The 13,763-nt window shown below is 42.5% G+C and overlaps 1 long non-coding RNA gene across 1 annotated transcript; it reads right to left on the bottom strand.

Moving 5' to 3' along the window:
- Positions 1-13,060: 13,060 nt before the first annotated feature.
- On the bottom strand, positions 13,061-13,469 carry LOC124881798. Its single transcript, XR_007041751.1, has 2 exons — positions 13,199-13,469; positions 13,061-13,126 (listed from the first exon to the last, which is right to left on the bottom strand). It is a non-coding gene; the product is annotated as an uncharacterized LOC124881798 (long non-coding RNA).
- Positions 13,470-13,763: the final 294 nt, after the last annotated feature.

Consider the following 13,763-nt stretch of genomic DNA (forward strand, 5'->3'; position numbering starts at 1 on the left):
TTTGAGGTGTAAATGTTTCTCCGCTGTCAGAAAGCAGCTTCTCGGTGGTTTAGTTGTTGAAGTTAAATAACCTCAACACCAATAAATGACGTATATTTGTATTCCCAAGACTACAGCAGAGGTGTGTCTCGTTGACCCTTTTCTCCGCATAAAACTCAGTTTCATTTTCATGTGTTTGTGGTTGGTCATACATATCAGCCAAATTCATTTCTTAACGGGTCTATAGCAATAAAAATAAGCTTTAGACGATTTATCTACACTAAGCTTCCTTAGATTTAGAACCATTCTGTGACGTAACTTTGCTGTAATGGATGCAACTCAATAAAGGATTAAAACATTTAGCTTTTTTATGGGGATTTAAATAATTTTGTTAAATTTGCCAACCAACAGATTTCTACTTTGAAATACCTCTGTTTCACTCATAGGGATTAGATTTTAAAGATTTCACTGAAAAGTCACACTGACAAAATGGTCATTTTTTTTTCTCTGCCATAAAGTAATTAGGACCAATAAAAGGCAATTTCTGCCTGAAATGACACACAAGAGATTTTAAATGTCTTTAATGAAAACATACACAGATACAGACCTGACTGTTCAAACTTTTAAAAATGTTGTATATAAAGGAAGGAATTGAGGTGAACGTAAAACAGGCAAAGGGAGAGGTCTAGGAATTATTATTTATTAATAGTTGCAAGGACATTTGCTAAAAAAAAGTGTTTCTTCTTGCATATTTCTGTTTGCGGAGCTGTTACACACCGTAGTGAAAATGTGTCTGGCACTGCAGTCAGTTTCCTGCTCCATCATGAAGTAAAAACAGTGATACACCTTTATTGGTTGCTGCTCAAAGTGAAAAAGTTGGTGATTCATTTGCAAAAAAGATCGGGTTTTCATTGTCATAATGACATTTGGTACTGACTATATTCCCAAGATCTGAAAGAAAATAATGTCTCTGAGTGAAACAGTTTAGGAAGAAATTGCTTTTTATTGGGCTGGAGATAATTACTTTTTGGCAGAGAAAAACACCAACTGACTACATTCATTGAGAGCGAACCAGATGTATTTTTAGGTAGAAATCTGTTGGTTAGGCAAAAAGTTATCATTTTAAATATTTTTGGACTGTGCTTTAATTTCTCGTGTTTATTAATCTTTTTTTGAGTTGCATCCATCACAGCACAGGAACGTTACAGAATGATAAGTCCAAGCAAGCTTAGTGCAGATAAATCTTCTAAAGCTTATTTTTATTGCTATAATCAAATTTAAATTGGCTGATATTTATAACCAACTACAAACACATGAAACTGACATTTTCACAAGTTTTACGGGAGAAAAGGTTCAACGAGACACATTTTGTTGATGTTTGACTCCAAGAACTAAACCACCGAGAAAGACGTCAAAACCCGTCACTCAAGCAGGCTGAGCGCAGTCCCGCGGCGCGCTCCTCCGCGGGGACGCGCTCCATCTCGCCTGATCAGTTTTTGGCAGACCATCAGTTTTCTTCACAGCGTCTGTTGTACCTGGCTTCTTACCTGAAGTGTCAGAACTGGTCGGACCGCTGCGCCTGTCAGATTTCTGCAGAACCTACGAGAAGATTAGAAGAAAAGATACATGATGGTGGCCAGATGCATGAAGTGTCACAGACATGCACACGTTGTGATCTTTGAACCCTGAGGTGGTTCTGCTTCAACAGAAGTGAAACCAACCGGACAGAGAGATGGAGAGATTCTGCATAACAGAAGGTTGTCTTTAAACAGGAAGTTTACTTTTTCATGCGATAATGACTTTGAAATGATGACTTTCCTTATGTTGTGTTTATCAGATCAACTCAGTCCTCTAACTGAGCATAAAGTCTGATGGATGGGTCAAGCTTTATTAAACATATTCATGTACTATGTTGCTTTGAGATAAAACAGAATCACACTTACACTAGTTAAAAAAGTTCCTTACATTACATTCTTATATTACAGCCCATAACTTTAACTTTGGTTAGAGTCCAACAGTGTCCAATTTAATCTCAGTCTAACTGAAGCCGTTCTGTTTCAGGCCTCAGAGGTTCCTTAGAGAACATCAGAGAACAACCAGCCTCATGAAGACCAAAGCAACACAGCAGACAGGTCAGGGAAGAAGTTCTGGTTCAGTTTAAAGCTGGGTTAGGTTCTACAACAATATCCCAAGCTTTGAACATCTTACAGAGCTCTGTTCAGTCCATCTTCTCTCCATGTTTAGAAGATGGACCATCTGCAGACCTACCAAGACATGGACGTCCACCTGAACTGACAAGGAAAACATTAATCAGAGAAGCAGCCATGCTCAACCCATGGTAGCTCTGGAGGAGGTGCACATATCCACACCTCAGGTAGTACAATCTGTCCACAAGGCAGCTATCAGTTGTCCACTCCAGAAGCCTGACCTTTATGGAAGAGTGACAAGAAAGAAAGCCAGAAGAAGTCCTGTTTGCCACAAGCCACGTTGGAGACACAGCAAACATGGAAGAAAATGCTCTGGGCTACATGCAAAACATTGAATATCACCCTGAACCCAACCATCAATATAGTGAGAAATGGTGGTGGCACTATCATGCTGTGGGGATGCTTTTCTTCAGGTGGATCAGGGAAGCTGGACAGAGTTGATGGGAAGATGGATGAAGCTAAATGCAGAACAATCCTGGAAGAAAAGACTTGAGATTGGGCTGGAAGTTTATCTTCTAGCAGGCCAACAACTCTAAACTTAGAGACAGAACTACAATTATTTATCTAACAATCAAAATTAATCTGTAGAGCATTTTTCACACAGATCAGTGTAAAACAAAGTGCTTCAAAGGGTAAAAACAGACAGACCAAGATGAAAACTCTTAATAGAAATGGTCAAGTAAGCCACAACAGATAAAACAGGTAAATACAGGTCCTTCTCAAAATATTAGCATATTGTGATAAAGTTCATTATTTTCCATAATGTAATGATGAAAATTTAACATTCATATATTTTAGATTCATTGCACACTAACTGAAATATTTCAGGTCTTTTATTGTCTTAATACGGATGATTTTGGCATACAGCTCATGAAAACCCAAAATTCCTATCTCACAAAATTAGCATATCATTAAAAGGGTCTCTAAACGAGCTATGAACCTAATCATCTGAATCAACGAGTTAACTCTAAACACCTGTAAAAGATTCCTGAGGCCTTTAAAACTCCCAGCCTGGTTCATCACTCAAAACCCCAATCATGGGTAAGACTGCCGACCTGACTGCTGTCCAGAAGGCCACTATTGACACCCTCAAGCAAGAGGGTAAGACACAGAAAGACATTTCTGAACAAATAGGCTGTTCCCAGAGTGCTGTATCAAGGCACCTCAGTGGGAAGTCTGTGGGAAGGAAAAAGTGTGGCAGAAAACGCTGCTCACTCAACGAGAAGAGGTGACCGGACCCTGAGGAAGATTGTGGAGAAGGGCCGATTCCAGACCTTGGGGGACCTGCGGAAGCAGTGGACTGAGTCTGAAGTGGAAACATCCAGAGCCACCGTGCACAGGCGTGTGCAGGAAATGGGCTACAGGTGCCGCATTCCCCAGGTCAAGCCACTTTTGAACCAGAAACAGCGGCAGAAGCGCCTGACCTGGGCTACAGAGAAGCAGCACTGGACTGTTGCTCAGTGGTCCAAAGTACTTTTTTCGGATGAAAGCAAATTCTGCATGTCATTCGGAAATCAAGGTGCCAGAGTCTGGAGGAAGACTGGGGAGAAGGAAATGCCAAAATGCCAGAAGTCCAGTGTCAAGTATCCACAGTCAGTGATGGTCTGGGGTGCCGTGTCAGCTGCTGGTGTTGGTCCACTGTGTTTTATCAAGGGCAGGGTCAATGCAGCTAGCTATCAGGAGATTTTGGAGCACTTCATGCTTCCATCTGCTGAAAAGCTTTATGGAGATGAAGATTTCATTTTTCAGCACGACCTGGCACCTGCTCACAGTGCCAAAACCACTGGTAAATGGTTTACTGACCATGGTATCACTGTGCTCAATTGGCCTGCCAACTCTCCTGACCTGAACCCCATAGAGAATCTGTGGGATATTGTGAAGAGAACGTTGAGAGACTCAAGACCCAACACTCTGGATGAGCTAAAGGCCGCTATCGAAGCATCCTGGGCCTCCATAAGACCTCAGCAGTGCCACAGGCTGATTGCCTCCATGCCACGCCGCATTGAAGCAGTCATTTCTGCAAAAGGATTCCCGACCAAGTATTGAGTGCATAACTGTACATGATTATTTGAAGGTTGACGTTTTTTGTATTAAAAACACTTTTCTTTTATTGGTCGGATGAAATATGCTAATTTTGTGAGATAGGAATTTTGGGTTTTCATGAGCTGTATGCCAAAATCATCCGTATTAAGACAATAAAAGACCTGAAATATTTCAGTTAGTGTGCAATGAATCTAAAATATATGAATGTTAAATTTTCATCATGACATTATGGAAAATAATGAACTTTATCACAATATGCTAATATTTTGAGAAGGACCTGTAAAGCAAACTATTAAAGAGAATGAAGAAAATAGCAAACATAAACATGTATATAAAGACATGTATAAAAATACCACAGTTCTAAAAAAAACTATACATATACGTATAACTATATGAGTCTTGGACAAAAGAATTAAAAGTGATATAAGATAAGATAAGATAAGACCCACAGCTTTCCTGTAACACCTCAAATGTTTTATTTTTTACCTAGACACTATTTCTATCATGGGAGAAGAAGTGGAGGTGGTGGAGGAGGCATCTACAAGAAGGGACAGAGCAGACTGTACTTCTTGAGGAAGCTTAGGTCCTTCATCGTTGACAGAAAGATGCTGCATATCTTCTAAAGGTCTGTTGTGGAGAGTGTGATCTCTTCTACCATCATCTGCTGGGGAAGCAGCATCAGAGCCAGGGACTTAAAAAAGCTCAACAAGCTGATAAAGAAGGCTGGTTCTGTTCTGGGGACTCCTCTAGAACCTCTGGAGATCATTGTGGAAAGACGGATTCTTAATAAAATGAAGAACATCATGGAGAACCCTGAGCATCCTCTTCATGAGACTGTCCTACAACAACAGAGTGTCTTCAGTCAGAGGCTTCTTCAGATCTGCTATAAGATGGAGCGCTACAGGAGATCCTTCCTGCCCACAGCCATCAGCATCTACAACGGCTCTTTGAGGAAACCTTCATAATATGAGCTATAACAACATTTAATGTCCCTTTGGGATTAAGTATTTTTGAATTGAATTGTTACAGCAGCTCTTAGCAACACACGTACGGTGCAGATAGTTATGAAAAAATGTGCTATCAAAGAAGAACAATGTTGATGTGCAAAAACAAATAGTAATAATAGAATAAAATAAAATAGAATAACTTATGTACAATATGTAGTAGAGGTGATTGTGCTAAAGTGACAGTGACTGCAGGTATTCATAAATACAGAGGTTGTTGCACTAGTTATTATATGATAGAATCAAACACTCGGACAGCGGTGGGGATGAAGGACCTGCGGTAGAGCTCCTTCCTGCACTGAAGGTGTCTCAGTCGACCACTGAAGGAGCTGCCCAGCTCCTCTACAGTCCAGTGCAGTGGGTCAGAGGTTATGTCCGTCACAGACGGGAGCTTGGCTAATATCCTCCTCTCGCCCACCACCTCCACACAGTCAAGTGGGCAGCCTAGGGCAGAGCTGGCCCTCCTACCCAGCTTGTTCAGTCTCTTCCTGTCTCGCTCTGTGCTGCCTGGGGCCCAGCAGACGACGGCGTAGAGGATGGCAGATGCTACCACAGAGTCATACAAAGTCCTGAGCAAAGGCCTGCACACTCTGAAGGGCCTCAGTCTCCTCAGTTTGTTATAAAATACTGGTAAATAAATTCTTAATAACTAAAAAACTGAAATAAAAACCATAAATAACTAATAAATGATTATTAACTTTGACTAGAAACCAAACTAAACTGATGCTTCTTCAGTTTGTTCTTAAAAACATCCAAACTCTCAGCTTTCCTCAGATCGTCAAACAGCCTTTCTGTCCAGCTTCAATGGAACCGTTTAGATAAAAGCACTTTCAAGTGTTTGAATGGCCAAGTCAAAGTCCCAATGTAAATTCAATTTAGAATCTCTGGCATAACTTGAAAACTGATGTTCACAGAAGCTCTCTATCCAATCTTAGGAAGCTGAACTGTGGAGCAATGGAAGTGCACTAGTTGATCTATAAAGCTGGTAGACATTTGCTAAAAAAGACCTTCAGTGACTTGACTTAGGCTCCTTGAGGGCCGGTGTCCTGCAATGTTTCAATGTGTCCCTGGTCCAAAACACCTGAATCCAATGACTGAATTACCTTCTTATGCACACAAGTTCTACAGAGTCCCGCTAATGACCTTATTATGTGATTCAAGAGTTTTGGACTTTGGACACATCTGACTGTTACAGCACACCGGCCTGACGTATTGCAGATGGACAGCCCTGATTTAGGGGAAGGCTTGTAAACCTAGAGGGGAGTCTGTCTGCTGCATCTTCACAGATCACAGATCTGGAGTTCACCTGAGACCTGAGGTGCTGCCAAGCAAACACCTCATATGTTAAACACCTGCCCAGAGATTAGTCATACCCGATGCTCCTACTAGCATTTCTTAGCTAAATTAGAAGTGCAGATGAGTCACCATAAGTACTTTGCGTGATGTTTTACATTTCCACTATGATCGCGTTTCATTGTGCACAAACTGATGATGTGCTTGGCATATTGATTTTCATTTCCTCTTCTGAATTTCTTCCCCAGAACTGGTTTCTGTCTGTCAGGTTTGGCCGCCCTGTTCACTTAACTGGTGGCTTTAGTTTGTTCATAATGAATTCCAGCGAATTATGGATGAAAGTCGACTTCCAGACAATTGGTAGGTTTGTTTTCCAGGTAACGTTGGGGGATGTTGTTTAAATAATGCGATCTTTGAACCTGTAGAACACTCTGTAGAACAGATGCTGTAGACATTGGACTGACTGGCGATAAGGCAGTAGGCAGCTGTCATTACTAATGAAAGAGCTACTTGAGTCTAATCAACATACTACTACCTGCAGCACATTACAGTGCTGTGAAAGAGTATTTGCCCCTTTCCTGATATTCTCTCATTTTGCATTTTTGTCACATTTACATAATGCAATGATGAAATACAAAACAAAAACGGTTTTAAAATCCTGAAAATAACCTTTAACATCACTGTGGAGAAATTCTGACCCACTCTGCTGTGCAGAATTGTTTTTGTTCAGACACATTGAAGGGTTTTCTAGCATGAAAGGTCATGTCTAAGAATCTCAAAAATATTTAAGTCCAGACTTTGACCCCTGATCACTCCAAAACCTTCATTTTTAGACATTCACAGGTGGATTTGCTGTTGTGATTTGCATCCCTTTCCTGCTGCAGAACCCAAGTGAAGCTGAGTTTAGGGTCACAAGCTATTGGATGGACATTTTCCATCAGGATTTTCTGAGCCGAACCTATGTTTCCATCAACTACCTCGAATCATGCCCAGACCAGACCTCACATGAACACCACCATGTTTGACTGTGGGTATGATGTTTTTATTTTGAAATGGTGTGTTTTTTATACCAGATTTTATTGTTGAACTATGAACTGATGCAAGTGAGGCCTGCAGAGCTTTAAATGTTGTTTTGTGACCTCCTGGATGTAATGTTGATGAGCTCTTGGGGTAATTGTGGCAGGTCAGACCACAATGGTTCTGACTGTGATTCTCTGGAGTCCCAATACTCTAGAATTAGCTTTGCAACCCTTTGCAGCCTGTTGGATGTTGCTTTTTGAAACATTTTCACGTACTTCATAATGTCAGATAGGTTCTGTTTAGGTGATTTCTTTGTTCTAAAGCTCTTGCAATAATCAGAGAATAGTGTAGATGTAACATTTAAACTGTGGTTAATCACAGCTAATTCATGATTTAACATCTTTGTCATGTAGGACCAGGTCGATCTAGATATTGTTTCCCTTAATGAAGGAAATCACTCAAGTATAAATATTATGTATGGCATCCAGCAATTACAAAAGGTTTTATTTTTACTTTTCAAAGGAAGTCGTTATCTTCATCATTTATCATCTTAAAATAAAATAGAAACAGCAATGTCGTCAGCCTGCATCCCGCAACCCTGAAGTACAGATGTTTCCTGATAAGAGAGAGCATCAGTACATCTTCAACAGAATCACCTAAAACAAAAGAAATGTTTCAACTCCAACACTCTAAAATGTATCAGTATCTAGTATCAGTTGGACAGTCTTCAGGCGGCGCTGATAGCATCACCCAATAATAAACCAACATTATAAGATGATTCCTTCATTTATGTCACCATGTTACTGTTTTCAGCACAACACGCTCTTATTACCAGATTATAAACATATTAAACCATCTAAACGTGGAGTTATAAGTTGAATAATAACAATTCCTAAGTGTTTGTGATTCTAACGTCGACAACTAATTTTCACCAACAGCAACCAACAGGATGCTTAGTGTAACTGAGATGCTACAGTAAATCCATCACCAGTCTGGAGTCAGGTCTCTGTGACTAATTCCAGATCTTATTTGATGAAGCCCCACCTCTCGGTCCTTCTTAGAGTGTCCCAGTGGGCTCAGAGGACCAGGGTCGGGGACCTCTGCATTACGAGGTCTCCGTTGAACATCATGCACATCTATAACATGCTGCACACCTTCCCTTAAGGACCAGAAATGGACACCACCGTTTTAAGGTTCTCTAACTGAACCTCTTTCTTATCCAGTCCTTTCCCTCTCCCCTGCTTCAACCCTTACTCCCACCCCCCGGAGGACTCCATCCTTAATAGTTGTTGATTTTAATATTCATGTCCGCTGCACAGCTGGGCCGCTGGTCAAAGATTTTTTGAACATTGTCACTGGCGCCGCTCAGGGAAAAGGACACACCCTCAACCATGTGCTGTGGGCAGAATGTGGGCTCTCTGGAAATTAGTTGAACTCTTTTATCAGACCGTCCACCTGTCCTGTTCACTGCGGCTGTCTCTGGCAGGAAGCAACGTGCTGGACCATCTAGGTGTTCTGCATCCACAATCAACTCCAACACTGTGAAAGACAGACTCCCGCATCAATGGGATGTCTCTTGAGGATAACCAAACCTTTTGGCCAGGATGGTATGCAGGCGCAGGCCGCCGTCTGCGGTCTGCGTATTTCTTATTTTGATCTGCCGTACGGAGAAGTGCTCTGGTTGCATCCTCCCAGATTCGTTTGCAATGGCGTATATGATGCCGAACAGATGCTACACCTATATCTTTTTCGTCAGCAGGAAACAAAGGAGGTTGATAGCCCAGGGAAATCTCAAAAGGTGAGAGACCTGTTGCGGATGAAATTTGTGAGTTTATGGCATATTCTACCCAGGGAAGAAAAATACACCAGTCTAGAGGTTCGGTTGCGGTCATGCATCTAAGAACGGATTCCATCTGCTGGTTCATGCGTTCAGTCTGTCCATTCGATTGGGGATGGTAACCTGAAGTCAGGGAAGCCTTGGCTCCAATGGCTGAACAAAACTGTTTCCAAACTTGCGAGATAAATTGAGGACCCCGGTCTGATACAATGTCCTGTGGTATGCCATGAAGGCGGAAAACATGTTGAATCAGCAGTTGGGGAGTACAAAAGGCAGAAAGAAGTTTCTTTAATGGTACTAAATGGCATGATTTGGAAAAACTGTCAACAAAGCGAGAATGACAGTATTCCCCTTAGACATGGGTAAACCTGTAACAAAGTCCAGAGCGATGTGGGACCAAGGGCGTTTTGGAGTATTGAGTGGTTGAAGAAGGCCATATGGAGGTTGGTTGCCTGATTTTTGTCTGGCACAAACCGAGCAGGCCTGAACGTAGTCAGCAACATCTTTGTGAATAGATGGCCACCAAAACCGTCTAGAAATGAGTGCTACAGTTCTGCTAACTCCTGGGTGACCTGAAAACTTGGCGTTATGGAACCAGCGGATGAGCCTGAACCTAACAGAGGTAGGTACATACCTCTTATTAGGAGGTCCCGTACCAGGGTCTGGTTCATTTCGTAGTGCATTGTCTACAAGGTTCTCTATTTCCCAAACAAGAGCTCCAAAGGTCCAATGGGACGGCACAATGGGTTCGGTCTCCTTTTCCGTAGAATCTGGTGAATGAAGCCTGGAAAGAGCATCCTGCTTGATATTCTTGGAGCCTGGTCTGTAAGAGGTGGAGAGATCAAAGCGTGAGAAAAACAATGACCATCGTGATTGGCGGGGGTTCAGTCTCTTTGCTGTTTGCAAGTAGACCAGGTTTTTGTGATTGGTCCAAACAAAAATGGGATGCTTGGCCCCCTCCAGTCAATGTCTCCACTCCTCAAGGGCTAGCTTTATAACCAGCAGCTCCCTGTCTCCTACGTCATAATTTCTCTCAGGGTTAATGAGAAGACGGGAGAAAAAGGCACATGGATGGAGTTTTCCATCTGTATCCGACTGCTGAGATAATACGGCTCCAACACCCGTGTCTGAGGCGTCTACCTCTAAAATAAATTGTCTGGAAAAATCTGGGTGAACTAAAATGGGTGCTTGAGAAAAACTCTCTTTCAAGGTCTGAAAAGCCTTGTCTGCTTCGGGTGTCCAGGTAAACACAATCTTTGTAGACGTCAGGGCAGTGAGTGGTGCGGCGATCAAACTAAAGTTCTTTATAAATTGTCGGTAAAAGTTTGCAAATCCCAGAAACCGTTGTAACTGCTTGCGAGAGTCAGGAACAGGCCACTCTAGCACTGCCTTAACCTTCTCAGGATCCGAACGAACCTGTCCACCCTCCAGAATGTAGCCCAAAAAAGAAATTGAAGTTTGATGAAATTCACATTTTTCAGCCTTCGCAAACAGTCTATTCTCCAAAAGTTTTTGTAAAACAAGACGGACATGACGGGTATGTTCATTAATGTCTTTTGAATAGATCAAGATGTCATCCAGTTATACAAAAACATTCAAAAAATCCCTCAGTATATCGTTAATGAAGGACTGGAAAACTGCAGGTGCATTGCTTAATCCAAATGGCATGACAAGATACTCAAAATTGCCCAACGGGGTCTTGAAGGCGGTCTTCCACTCATCCCCCTGGCGGATCCTAACTAGATGGTAGGCGTTACGGAGATCTAACTTAGAAAAGGTAGTGGAACCGTGAACAGGTTCAAAGGCCGAGGACAAAATAGGTAGGGGATATTTGTTCTTTATGGTTATCTGGTTTAACCCTCTATAATCTATACATGGGCGTAGCGAGCCATCTTTCTTTCAAACAAAGAAAAAACCAGCTCCGAGTGGAGATGAAGAAGGGCGAATTAATCCTGTGACCAGGGACTCGTTAATATAGTCCTCCATTACTTTTCTTTCTGGTCCTGAGATGTTATAAAGCCTACTGGAAGGCAGGGGGGCACCGGGAAGCAAGTCTATTGCACAGTCATATGGTCTATGTGGGGGTAAAGACAGCGCCTTAGATTTGTTGAAAACTAATCTAAGATCATGATACTCTGGTGGGACGTTTGTGAGATCGATCTCCTCATTCTCTGCTGGATCTGACTCAACAGGGAGTGAAGCTACTGCTGACTGTAAACAGGAAGAGAGACAGTTAGTGGACCAAGACTCAATACGGTTTTCAGTCCAGTGGATGTGAGGATTATGTTTCTTTAACCAAGGGTAACCCAAAACTATGGAATTTAAAGCTATGGGAAACACAAAAAAATAAATCTCCCTATGATTTCCCGAGAGGATCAAAGTCAATGGTTTGGTTTTATGAGTTATTTGGGGTAATCTCTTCCCATCTAAGGATGAGACAGACTGTGGCAAGGGAAGTGGTTCTGTTTCAATCCTTGCTTCTTTAACAAGTCTTTGGCCAATGAGATTCTGATCACTACCGGAGTCAATGAGAGTGGATAGATTCTGAAAAGGTCGGTAAGAGATTAATGTGGCAGGCAAACTAAGTCTGGGGGTTAGAGGCCGGTCTGTCAGAAACCCCTCACTTACTGACGGACCTGGTCTTTTGGTCCCGAAGGACGAATCGGACAGTTTGCGAGAAAATGGTAGGCAGAGCCACAGTAAAAACACTGATTGGATCTGCGACGTCTTAGTCTTTCCTCTGTAGATAGCTGAGTACGCCCAATCTGCATAGGTTCAGCTCCAGAATTCTGCAGGGCTGAGATGGGGCGAATAGGTTCAAGTGAGGGACTAGGTAAATGAGTCCTACTTGCTCTTTGCTCAAGTCGAGATCTCTTTCTTTCTCTCATTCTGTTATCTAGTCTGACGGCTAACTTGATTAGCCCATTTAGTGTCGGTTGCTCGTCGACTAACGCTAACTCGTCTTTCAACGGTTCATTTAAAGCCTGAAAAAAGGCAGCTCTAAGAGTGCAATCATTCCATCCAGAAGCAGCCACCAAGATGCGGAAATCAATAGAAAACTCAGCCACAGACCGGTTTCTCTGTTTAATCGACCAAAGGCTACAAGCATTTGCAGTTAAATCCTCCCCACAAGAAAACGCCTGTCGAAAATCCTCCTCAAACTCAGAAAAAGTCCATCCGAAATCAGAACAGTTAGAAAAACAAGCCTCTGCCCATCCCAAAGCCTTTCCAGAAAGTAGGCCAAGAATAAATGAGATCTTTACTGAATCATGAGGGAAAGACTGTGGGGAATGATTAAAGACTAAGGTGCACTGCAAAAGAAAACCCCTACAATCCTCTCTCTCACCAGAGAACTTCTCAGGATTCGGGGAAGTGACAATACGTGAATGCGGAAGTTGCTGGGAAACCTGAGTGGCTGAGGCGCCCTCTACTGCCGGGGAGGATAAACTACTCAGGGTGTGCTGTAACAAGGAGGCTAGTTGTTCAATCTGTTGATTTGTCTGTTTTTGCTGTTCAAACACAGAACGGAGTGAAGAGTCATGGGTTATGATTTGGTGTTGTTGTTCAGACAGAGTTCTCCTGAGTGCTTCTGCTGGGTCTGTTGGGCCAGAGTGTTCTGTCATATTGGTTCTTACGGATCTGACCCACATGCAGAAAAGCAACTCAGGAGACAAAGATTTACGGTAATGTGTTTTATTTACAGTGAAGTGACTTGGGCAGGGAAACAGGAACCGGGAAACCAACTGTAAAAACAAACAGGTTGATGAGCAGGATAACTCAGGGTCTTGAACTATTGCTATAAGAGTTAGTCTTACTTGGTTAATGGAGTGATCCGCCAGAGGGAGGAAAGCGGAGAGACCAAGATGTTGTTTACCCGTGAGACTGATTAGGATGAAGGTAATGTGTGCCAGAATGATTAATGGGTCCAGGAATACAGAAGTCGGCGCGGTGGAAAAAGGAGGAGGGTGGACGAGGTTCTTGTAGGCTCGGCGAGGAGTGAGGAATCCAGGAGGCTGCCAACCAGTGAGGTCCGAGAGGTGTGGTTCTTGGTTCATGAAGTAGAATGGCTCTTCCACAGGCAAATGTAAATCCAAGCTGTGTTCACCACAAGGCCAGGTCAGGTTCAGGTTCAGGTATTCCTGCAAGGTAACAAAGTCAAGTTACTAAAAATTCCAGGCAAGGACAAGACAAGGTAATGTGGCTTGAGCTGTACCACTAATGGACAACACTCTGGCAACGAGTTGTTGACAGCCTCCTCCTTAAATACTCCTCAACAGGTGAGGCCTCTCCTCCAGGTTCCGCGTCATCTATGGGCTAAGCAAAATAACAGCACTAAAACAGACAGAAATCCAGATCCTGACAACTTGTACTGATTTTTTT

The sequence above is a fragment of the Girardinichthys multiradiatus genome, chromosome 15 (assembly GCF_021462225.1).
Source record: "Girardinichthys multiradiatus isolate DD_20200921_A chromosome 15, DD_fGirMul_XY1, whole genome shotgun sequence".
In the NCBI taxonomy this organism is placed as follows: domain Eukaryota; kingdom Metazoa; phylum Chordata; class Actinopteri; order Cyprinodontiformes; family Goodeidae; genus Girardinichthys; species Girardinichthys multiradiatus.